Source organism: Netta rufina (assembly GCF_964035555.1).
Source record: "Netta rufina genome assembly, chromosome: 1".
Lineage (NCBI taxonomy): Eukaryota > Metazoa > Chordata > Aves > Anseriformes > Anatidae > Netta > Netta rufina.
In genome coordinates, this window is record NC_140123.1 from 175,395,375 (window position 1) to 175,407,304 (window position 11,930).

Genomic DNA, 11,930 nt, shown 5'->3' on the forward strand with positions numbered 1-11,930 from the left:
CACTGCTCTGAACAGCAACTTATGCCCCTGTTTAAGCAGAGGCACACAGAGGACTTTTTCTCTAAAATGGAAACAAGCTTCTGGCTATCTGAAAAGCTTACCTATCCCATAATCAAACAAACCCCCCACTATTGTTACCAGTGCTCTGTGTGGTCTGCTGTTACTGCCCTAATAAATTATATATAAACAGTAAGAATCATGAAATTTTAATAAAAATACGTCTACAGGCAATTCTCTGCTGTGCAGTGTCTTTTTCTTTCTGTGTGTTTTGTTCCATGTACCACAAACACTGTTTCATATCCTTTGGATGAACCTGACATTTCAAGCTGAAACAATGTTCTTTGGAGGAACTAGTTCTTCAAAATGCTTCTGCTTCACTTCTGGAAAATGTAAGATAGCATATTCTAATATTATTGCCCAGGGAGCAGATATTGAAACAACCACCCCACACACGTACACTCCTTATCAAGCCATTGCAATGGTGTTTTCTGTGTCAGAAGAAAGAAAGAATTTGGCACAAGCACGAAAAGAAACTTGGCAAAGAGGTGCTTTTTTTTTTTTTTTTTTTTTTTTTTTGTTTTAAACATGGTACAAGATTTTATGTGTGCTCATGGTTCAGTACAATAAAAGACTTCTGATCCCACTAGTCACCATACCATGTATTGCTAGCCCTTTATGGAACCCCAATAATACGCAGCACGTAATTCTGTGCTGGTGCACAGATCTAGTGGGGGGATTCAGTTCTCTGCACTTCAGACCTTAGGCTGTGGGGGTTGGTTTTTTTTTTGCTTCCATACATATATGTGTGTCTGTATGTAAATGTATATACACATATATATCTGTATAAATATTAGTGTATATACACTAATATATACACTATATATTATAAATATATGTACACACACACATCCTAGTAGCTACTTTTGCAATGAAGTTTGTTCCTGGTTATGTGTCTTCCTCTAGTGTTTTGTCCAGGACAAAGCATGTGGTTATTTTTCATATATATTTTTCAAAATATATTATTACTAATAGGAAAAAGGGAAAAATTAAGTAATACGTTAACTCTTTTTGTTTGCTTTTCATTTCTTCTATATATTTATTTTTAATCATGAGTTGCTATTTAAAATTTTAATTTCTAATCTTACTAGGAATTTTGCCAATTAAATTCCCTAGAGCTACTCAAGAGTAACTCACTCTGAAAAGCGGAATTTCATACAAATCTGAGGGCATATTTTGCTTTAAAGATATATCTAGTTGTACACTGTGCTGCTAATTTACACTGACTTAACAATCTGAGCCAAAGCTAAATGATGTGATCAATGCCATCCCAAATATGAGCTAAAAATATTAGCATATTAGATATGAGGTTATTAAAATGTTTTTCTAGCACACAGGAGACCAGGCTGCCATTCCTACATAGCTACAACTATCAGAAGAGTCTTAAACCTTGATCTTCCTAAAAAGAATATGCTCCTTATTGCTGAATTTCAGAGCATAACAAAGAATCTCTCTTGCATATATTTATTTGTATATGTAAATACATGTATAAAGCTTGTTAGACTGGAAAGTGATTTAGTTTTTTTGCACTGGGTTGACCCAGTCCTTGCTCTGGTGATGCTGCACTGATTCTTTATCACTAGGAAAGGACTTGTCTGTGAACCACAGGAGGAGGGAGTCTCCTGTGTGGACTTCAGTGGTCAGCTTAGAGCTCACAACTTAGCATTTCCTAGAGGCAACATGGGTAGCTTGTGCTCCAGCTGTGCTGGCCTTCTGTCAATCTCATGGCCCTAATTTTCCCCCAGGTACTGTCAAGGAACATCCCGCATGCAGCTGTGGCTCACACAGCCTGGCAGAGCACCTCAGGGCTCAGCACTGGGGTCCCTGTGGTGTTCCTCTCAGGACAGATCTCCTTTGATCCCTCTGAAGTTCAGGAGTCACCTGTCTTTCAGCCTGTTGGAAAGAGCAAGACATATAGAAGGTGAAAGGTGTGCTCTTCAAATTTGTCTTAGGGCTTTTGACTGTTCTTAGCATTTATTGTCTGTAGTAAATTTCACAGGTCCATTACAGAAACAGTAAGAGGGCCCAGTAGCTCTCAGTGGTCTATTTTATAAAGTCCTGTACAGCCAGCTGCCTTGGGGCTGAAGGACAGTAACAATGAAAGAAGTAAGGTGACATACGCTGTTGAAAATTGGGAAATAATCTGTTTCACGATTTCCTATCCTGGTCACTGTATACCTGCATTAGTGTCAAAGGTGCTTTTTAACAGGGACATGTGACCGTCAATCCAGACAAGAAACATTAAACAGCTCTAGCCTGGCATCAAATAAAGTCTTGCCTTTGAGGTTATAGCCATCCTACTAAGCAGTGGCACAACACAGATCACCTCTGTGGGTGTGTAGGTACGAGAGCCCCCACCAAGGCAGGGGGCCCTGCTTACTGCTGGGAGCCCCTGGCAGGAGCAGCTCTGAAACATGTCCACAGCTCATCTGTGGGGTGGCACAGGCCACAGCAGTGCCAAGAATCATGGCACAAGCAGCGAGACAGTGTTGGGAAAGCCCACAGAAGCTCCCCTAGGGTCCAGTTTAGGTGTGGAAAGCCTGAGGTGAGAGCTGAGTCCTTTCTTGCCCCTCTGTCATGCAGCTTATGCTCGTCACCTTGGATGCAGCAGCAGCCTTCGTATCAACCTTTCCCTTTGCTGCAGAAACCTCTAACACCCCAGGCAGGGATGAAACACTTGCTAATGTGTTCCCATGCATGGAGCTGTCACGCTGTTTCACTACCACCCTCCCCTCTTCTCATTACAAGCACAGCTAAATTGCATTGCTAATTTTCCCTGGGTGCATTTTGAAGGAGGAGGATGCTCATTTGGGGAAAACATCTTGAATTTTTAAGAAGTTGCAAAAGAGTCTGTAACTCTGGCAGATTGGGAGGGAGAGGAAATTTGTGGTTTTGAATAACATAATGTGGCGCCAGCTCCTCTACATTTATTCCAGGGGAAATTTTATTAACGGTTGGGAAATACAATCTGACTCCAGATTTCCCTATCTCGGACCTTTCCGATAGGGTGTCCTGCCTAACGCAACAGCAGCACGGGGACTTTCTGCAGGGTACCTGCAGGTGACACAGAGGGATTGCAGTCATGAGCCCATGAGGGCTTGGCACCTCAGTCAGCAGCCCACAGAGTGGTGTGTTTGCTTGTTATGAATCCCTTTTACCATGCTAGGCCGTGTGCAGTGACCCTGGAATAAGTCCACTCTGCATTTTGGGGTCAGGGTGCTCTTTCCAGCAGATGCTGCATTGGGTCTGGGTGAAGAGGGGTCTGAGCAGTGTGCTTACAGAGACAGCCCCTTGCCACTTCGCAGCTCTGCAACCAGCGTGCACCGTCTCGGGTTGGAAACACAGGACAGGTCACAAGTCGGGTTTTGGGAACATCTGGTTCGCATTTATCCAGAAAAATTTCCATCAGACACCAATGGCTTGGACCGATGGAGAGAGGGAGTGTATTTCTCAAGCATCTTCAGACTAGGCAGAGTTTCTAGTTTTAATACCCAATGGCTGAAACAGACCCATTCTCTGAGAAGACATATCTGTTTATGTTACAAATCTGGTTTCTCTTACATCTCTGTTGTGCCAACTTTCATAAGAATCTACACTTAACCTTTGGGAGAAATATTCCGCCTGCAAATTGGAAAGTTTGCTGAGCAGCACAGTAAAACTGCAGGAACTCCAAAATGCTCATTTTACAGTATCATGCGCAGCGATACCACTGCAGCACTTAGAGCAATCACTTCCTCCCCGTTTCTGGAGCACGTATTGGGTGCACAAGTTGAAATCAGAAGCTTGCCAGATGTTACCCTAATGTCCCACAAGATGGTGACAAAATAATTCTAATTACATAACACTTTGATTTGTGGTACATGCAGACTTGGTGACTCCGACTATTTTCTTACCATGCAGTTGCATTAGACTCTGCTGATATAACACACTTTGAGCATATTTTAATGTCTTACTCATTTGTAAGAGGTTCGTTCTTTCAAGTACTTTTTTGATTGTATTTTAAATTAACTTCAGGACTAAATAGAGACTTTCAGTCCTCCCACATTAGGAGTCACAAGTTCCCTACACGCTGGAGAAGGAAAAGCAGTTTTATTGCTTCAGATCTATCCCTTTGCCAGACTGCTTCCCTTCTCCTCCCTCTGTGTTTTGTGTGTGTGAGATCTCATGTTTCATAAACTCTTTCCTTTCTGAATTAAACATGAAAAAAACTGCAGTAAGTGAGGCATAAGGAAAGGGATCACTGCAGAGCAGGTACATGTTCTCCAGAGGCAAGTCTGGGAACAAACACGGCTGGGAAAAACTGAGGCTCCTGAAATGGGATGGCTGGAACTTCTCTCCCTTACCCTTACTCACCCCGATAGATCATTTATTAGACTTTTTTATGGCCAGTTTTGGCTGTTTCCTTTTTGGGGCAAGCAAGTTGAGAAGCCTGAAAGGGCCCCAAACTGCAGAATTAATCTCTGGAAAATCATGCCCTCAAACTGAGCACTGGAGTGGAGATGGAGCAGGCATCCACATCACCAACTGCTTGTCATTTGGGGGTAACTGCATTGTCCTATATTAGAAACAGTTGCTTCTCTGGGTCCTATTGTTTTAGAAACAATAAAGGTGACAAAGCTCCAAAGCTCCTTTTTTTTTTTCCTTTTTTTTTTTTTTTTTTCTTTTATAGCCTGTCAAAGGACAATAAAAACAATCTGTAAATATACTGTAAATATTAGCCCTTTGTTTTGGTGAAGACAGGAGCTGATTTTCATAGACTGAGTGGCTCTGGCCCTTCAGTTGCCTGAAGAAGACTGTAAAGAAAACACATTCCCAGCTGTAGCTGTGGGTTTCTATCAATAGATGGCAAGATCAGACTAGTCCTTTGGCTACAACTTACAAACGCATTTTGGTGACTTGAAAGCCATGGGACCAGATTTTCAGAGGTGTTAAGACATCTAATTCACAGTGATTTAAATCTGATTTTGGTGTCTGAATATGTTCAATTTCTGTCTGGAAATATCATTTTAAAATTACTTAAGCGTTTAGGAGCCAGTGTTAAATGCAAAGCTTGTGTGATAATGTGCAGAGATGCCCAACTCGTTCTGAACAAGCTTGTTTGGCTATTGGAAGTGGTGTGGCCATGTGAGCACGGCAGCCTGCCCAGGAAAATCATTCCTGCTGAGGCATGTACTCAGATCATCTTCAAAATCTCAGCTCCTGCCTTCAAAGGTATTTGCTGTAAATTTCTTTCCTAAGGATTTTGACCAGAACCAATACAGGATGACTGTGATGCACTTGTAATTTTTAACACTACACATGAGATTCAATTGGATTTAGTGTAGCATCATTTAGCTTCTACCCTGTGAGACTGGATGTAGCCAGCTGGAAAAGCAATCTGATGGGAGCATGAGCAGCAACAGAGGGATGGTTTGGACTCAGGGACAGCCATGTTCTCAACACCGGTAGTTTACTAGGACTTAGGAGGACTTTTTTTCCAACCTTAATTTTAATTTTAAGGGTTATTCTCTCTCCCTGCTTTTTTTTTTTTTTTTTTGTAATGTCCATCCTGGACCTTCTCAGTGATGACTTCCCACATGGGTTCAGCCTCACACCTCTGCTATTGTCTGATGCTTCATTTGACACCTGACAGCAGAAGAAACCCTGCCTTCCTCTGCCGGCACAGCCACATTGAGCAACTTCATGCTGTCTACACCCACTTTTAGCAGGTTTTTACATATAAGCACAGTGAATAATAACAAGCACAACCATGCTTGTCTGGAAGTGGGCAATTCATGCTTGCTGTATAATTTTCAAATAATAAGCTGAATGCCTAAACCTATGTTCAATATATAAATAAACATGACCCAATTTTAAGCATCTGCCATTCCCATGGCCTTTGCAGACATAAATTAAATGTGCAGTCTTTGGCACCCAACTGGGAAAGTTTTGGTTTATATTTCCAGGGGCCTTCAAGAAAGCTCATTTGTGTGCCAATACTTTAAAGGCATAAATACAGTGACTCAAAAGCAGGGCCTTTGGGCTTTACCATCAATCCCGGGCAAAACATCAGAGCTACTGATAAAGAGTACTTTTTGCAGGAAAATACTATCAGCAATGACAGTCAGCAGAGTTTTATGGAAAAAAAAAAAAGGTCTTGTCGGATTCACCTAATATCATTTTTCACACTGTTTTAACATGGGTGTTTTAACAAAATGAGGTTGGTTGATAAAGGTTTTAAACTGATAAAATTCATTTATACTTCTGCAGGGCATTTAACATGATTTATTGTGTGTTTTTTTTTCATTAGTGGAAGAACCAAAAATCTAACTGTAGAAGAGAAAGCATCCTCAGATGACTGTCTTTCTAGTCAGATCCCATTACAGGTTCTTGGCTTTTTACAGCAATTAAGGGGAAAAACCATTAAGCTGTGAATCAAATATGCTGCAGAAAATATATGCCTCCCCTGCCCCTAGTTGGCCATCCAACTAGATCACATTGCTTATCTCCTCACATAGAATCATAGAATAATTAAGGTTGGAAAATACCTCCAAGATCACCTAGTCCAACTGTCCCCCTACCACCAATATCACCCACTAAACCCTGTCCCAAAGTGTCAGGTCCAACCTTTCCTTAAACACCCCCAGGGATGAGTGCTCCACCACCTCTCTGGGCAGCCCATTCCAATGCCCACTCCATAAGCTTCATGGGATTGAGGCAAAAATGACCCCTTTAGCCTCAGAATAAAATTAAATTCTGAATATTTCTCTACACCGAAAAGAATCCAGTCCTACTTTACAGGTACTAAAGAGGTTATGATTAGTAAAATCCCAATTTATGGGATTTTAAGACAATTACATGGGAAAGTTGGGCCAGAGTTAGGAAAAGACATGAATGTCCTCTGTCACTGCTTTATCTGTAAATATGACCAAATATTTTGGGGGCATTATACCCTTCCCCTCTTGGTAGTGTGATATGTAGTCCATTTATTTCCAATGGATGTCACTCCTAATACAACAAACCTCCATCACCAGAGGTATATTTCAGCTGTAAACTGCTAATAAGTGAGGAAGTAAGGGACAACAACAGTCTGTGGGGAGGTTATGAAGCAATTTAGCAATTTTTCAAGCAAACATGCAACTGCAGCCCCCAAAACCCAGTGCAGCAGGATGGGCTGAGGAGCAACACATTTCTCCAGGCTGCATGGCAAGAAGGAGCAGTTCATCTTCCTCTTCTGTGCTGAGCATCCTGCTAAAGAAACCATCCTCCTCCTCACTGACTGAGAGGCTGGGTGTGAAACGTAGGCCACCCCACTATGTCCTGTACCAGAACTGGGCCAACTGGTGGAGGAAGGGGAGGCCAGAGTGGAAGCAGGGAAGCTGTGGCCTCTCCAACGGCCTTATCAGGACCCATCAGAGCTTCTCTGCAGGAGCCCTTTGGCACAAGCAGAAAGCCCAGTGTGAAGCAGTGGTACCATTCCCTCCATGTCTTCAAAGCTGAGCTCTGCCATCACTTCTTCCACTTCTCTGGAAGATGCCTTCTGCCAATCCTGTCCCAAAAACCTGAAATGTTGCAGCACTTGGGAACACGTAAGAAGAAGAAAAGCTCAGTGCTGGATTAAAGCCACTTTTGGCACAAGATAAAAGACACTCTCTCTTGTGCGCACACACATACACAGACAGGAGGAAAAGCTCCCAGGGGCACCATCAATTACAGCTCTCTCTCTTCTGGACCGTCAGAGATAGTTACTGGCACAGGCTCTGCTGGAGTATGAACCAAAAGGGATTTACAAAAACAAATCTTCAGCTGGTGTATATACCTTGTACACCCGCATGGCCCGCAGCAATTTGTAGAACAGGAGAAAGAAGACTAATATATGATGATACACAAGCACAATGAATATTTTTCCCTTAATTGAATTTCCTCTGGCCTTCTGTAGTGAACTGACTGAAACAAAGGCTTTGCTGTTTCATGCTGCTCATGAAAAGTTCAAAATTTTCAGAAATCTGACATAGTCCCAAATGGGACAGACAAAATCTTTAGATATAGCTGGATGTATTAATGCAGATACAAAGCAGGAAATTCTACAAAGGCTTAACTTGGAAAATCCAAATTACAGAGTGAGAGACAGACCTGCTGATGGTGTATTGGCTTGTACATTTTGCAGCTGCTGGTAGTGTCTGTAAAACTAGCCAGAGTATGGTTAGAAAAATCATAGAAGTGTCACACAGGAAAGTAACCTGAAAAAGCCACCAGGCCTTCCTTGGCAGAATCAGCAGCATGTGTTTTATCAATTACAACTGGGGAACACAGCTTGAGTGTAAATATTTGCAATCAAAACAAAATTAAATATTTGTTCTGTGATCAGGTAACCATTGCTGGGTCACTATGACAGCCACATAGATCCAGACTAATAAGGCTAATATGTATGATGGGGATCTGTGCTCCAGTCATGTAGGAAAATGCTGTATTGACTTGTTCTGGGTATAGAAAACATTAGGATAAACAGCAGGAATACATGCATTCAGTTTAATGTTAGAAGGGGATTAAAAACAAGCTGAGAGTCTGATGTGAACCTGTTACTTATTTATTTTTGATGTTACACTCAATGCATCTCATACCCTTCTGAAATTTTGAGTTCTGGCCTCATGGCAGATTTCTGTGATCCAACTGCCAAAGTGCCAGGAGTGGGTGAAGAACAGACAAATTTGGGAGCCTGACTTGGGGTGCAGCAGGCACCCTCTCACTTAGGGGGGGCCATGGAGCTGCTTTGGGTTTTAGGAGCTCAGGACGCCCCAACATGGACAGTAGAAGTGCAGTAATAAATAAAAAGCTCAGCCTAAACAAGTTTCAAGTTTAGATTAAAAGCCTAAATCCTACTCTCCAGCTCTACAGATCTGGGGCAATAATTTGAGCCACGTCTGATTACAGTAATGGCATGTGTTAATGTTGTTTGTAACCGAGCACAACCTTCACCGCAAGCAGCACCTCAGAGCCTGTAAGCAGCAGTCTCTGCGTGTGGGGATCAAGGGCAGGATCAGGCCTTCCCTTTCTGGGCAGGGGCAGGAGGTTTCAGCAGTTGTAGGGGGGAGCGGCTGGGACCATTAACAGCCTGCTCAGTGCTGGGCAGGTATTTCTGGGGGCTGGAGACACAGGCTTCAGCAGCTATCTTGAACACAGGCTGTGCCATGCTCCTGGGAGTGCTGTTACCCCTGTCACCCTGCTCTGCTGTGACCACGCAGGCCTTGCTAAGGAAAAGCTTGCAAAACTGCAAATCCAAATCTAAGCTAATGGTTAGTTAGGGGTAATATGTACTCTCCTGGACACGGCACCTCGGTGTGCCTCTTTTTGTGTGATCACCACAGAGTGGGGCAGGAGTAGTACAATTCAGACAGGCTATGGAAAAAATAATCAGCTGAGGTGTGCGGAGAAGAAGAACTGGAGAGGAAGGCTATTATTATTATTATTATTATTATTATTTGTATTTATTTTTTATTCTGTTTTCCTAAATATTGTGGAGCATGTTGTGGGAAAAATTTAGCCATCTGTCTAACGGATATTAGTGAAGTGGAGACTGTGTTAAAAATAAAGTGCCAGGTTGTCCTCTGCAGAAAGTTAATAAAAAGAAGGAAGTGAAAGACTGCTCATTATTTTTAATGACTCTGCTTTCCAGCAGAGCGCCTGTATCTCCCTGCCTTTACATTCTGCCTTATTTCAGTTCATTACGGCACATTAAACTGCTCAAGAGAATGACGGCTTTGTTCTAAAGCACTGAATTTATCAGGAGGCCCCTGGCCCAGCCTGGCCAGGCTGTTAATCACAGCCCTGGTGCCAGGAGGAGGATGCTGAGAAGAGCCCGGCAGCTTGTCCGCCCCACAGTGAGTCCAGCTTGGACGGCTGGGTGCTGGTGCTGCTGAACACCGTGCACGACCCCATCATCGGAGTCGATTAAGCTGTGCTTGATGAATGCCTGAACATTTTCAGCATGCACATGTCCACATTTGTCTCTCTTACTGGCTCTGTCTGACATGAACCTCTCATATCCTGTCAACTGATATTTGCTTTATTAACTTTAAAATATAGGACATGTTCAGCATTCCCGAAGATGAAGATTCATGAGCGTGCAATTCAGATCACAGCACCATGCAGAGCACCCAGAGCATTCAGCTGTATCTGCAGGCTCCTTGCAGGGAGCAGACAGCAGGTAGGAAAGCTAAAAGCAGAAGCTGCTTTTCCAGATTTGAGAACCAATAGTTTTTCTCAGCCTTGCTTGCAAAAATACATGCTGTGATTCTCTTAATCTGAAACTCTTCTACTATGCTCTTTGCATAAATTGTGCCACATTACAGCTGGGTGTTTGTAGCACTACATTTACTGTGGGTCATTAAGAAGCATAAGACATGCATTTTCTAGGACTCAGAGGAATGACCTAGAAGGGGTCCTCAGGCCCCAGGGTATTTCCAGGGTTTTGTCTTACAGCTCCTCACAAACTCATTTGTCAGCAGATTTTGTTGTCATGTTCTGCCCCCACTTCTTGCTTATTGATGGTTGTGGCCCTGAAGTGATTGGGCACAGTCAGACATGCATCCTGCATCTCATACATAATGCAAGCCCACAAGTCCTACACACTACGGAGGAGCATCTATGTAGCTTGGGGCAGTAGCAGGGAATGTGGGGAAACCTCACACAGCTGTGGTGACAGCAGGAACATGTCTCTGTGCCCTGCTCTTTCCATGAGTTTCCTGTGACTGCTGCTCCACAGCCTCAGCTGCCTCTCCCGGTGGTACAGAGACCTGTGGGATTTCATAATGCCGAGGGCCTTCCAGTGCAAATGATGCTCCACTGGGACAGTGGCTTTCAGGACCAGCCTGGCCAGTGGGATCAAGTTTTCCTGGAGTTGGGGTAGAGTCGGATGGGATCGGAAGGAGACAGTGTTGATCCTTTAAATTGTAGGCTTGGCAGGCTGGCTGATATTTTGAATTTGCTTATCTTTTAACACAGAACAAGGCCAAAAGTGATTTATACTCACAACTACATTTTTTTTCTGCCTGTCTTAATCCAGGAAATGAAAACCGTGACCAGAAGTGTATTCCCCTTGTCTAAACACTGGCATGCTGGTGTTTAGAAGAAAGGGCTCCACCATGACTCTTCCCAAGTGCCTGCAGAGTGAAATGAGAGCTACAGCCAGGGAGAAAAATGAGCTTGTTCCTGGGTGAAAATGCAGCACAGAGTCAGGCAGAGCTTTTTTTCTTTTTTTTCTTTTTTCTTTTTTTTTTTTTTTTTTTTTGGGGGGGGATGGGGGGGATGACGAGGGGAAGGTGGAGGAAGAGATGGGGAGATATATATGGGGGACTGTTTGTTTTCCAGCTCTGCCAGACACTAAACTTGGCAGAACCCCGACAAGGCGCTACAAAGCACCCTTCTGGCTGGTGCTGTAAGTTAACAAGAGAAACATTTGATAGATGCCTACTGGCAAGCTAATTAGAGGAGAAGTGATTTGCTGGATTGCAGGAAAAACAAAGGAAGGAGAGGAAAATGTTCAGGCAGATCATTTAAGGTCCTCATCCTGGGAGAGAGGGAGTAACTGGTTTCATTTCCCAGAGGCTAATCCTGCTCTAATTGACTTATTATTAGACTCCAAAGGAAAACAATCCTTGTGGCCATGACAACATACCCAGGGAATGCGTGACTGGCTGCTCTGGGGAAGACACATGGGGAGACAATAGGTTGCAGTGTATGAAGTGGCACAGGATCACATTTGTCATGTGCAGATCTAGGCGGCATATTAGCCCTAACTGGGCATACTGGTTAGCGTTACACTGTGGAAGGGGAATATTAAAGACAACCTTGTGATTCATTGTGGCTCATTTGTCTTCCATGAGAAAATGCACAAG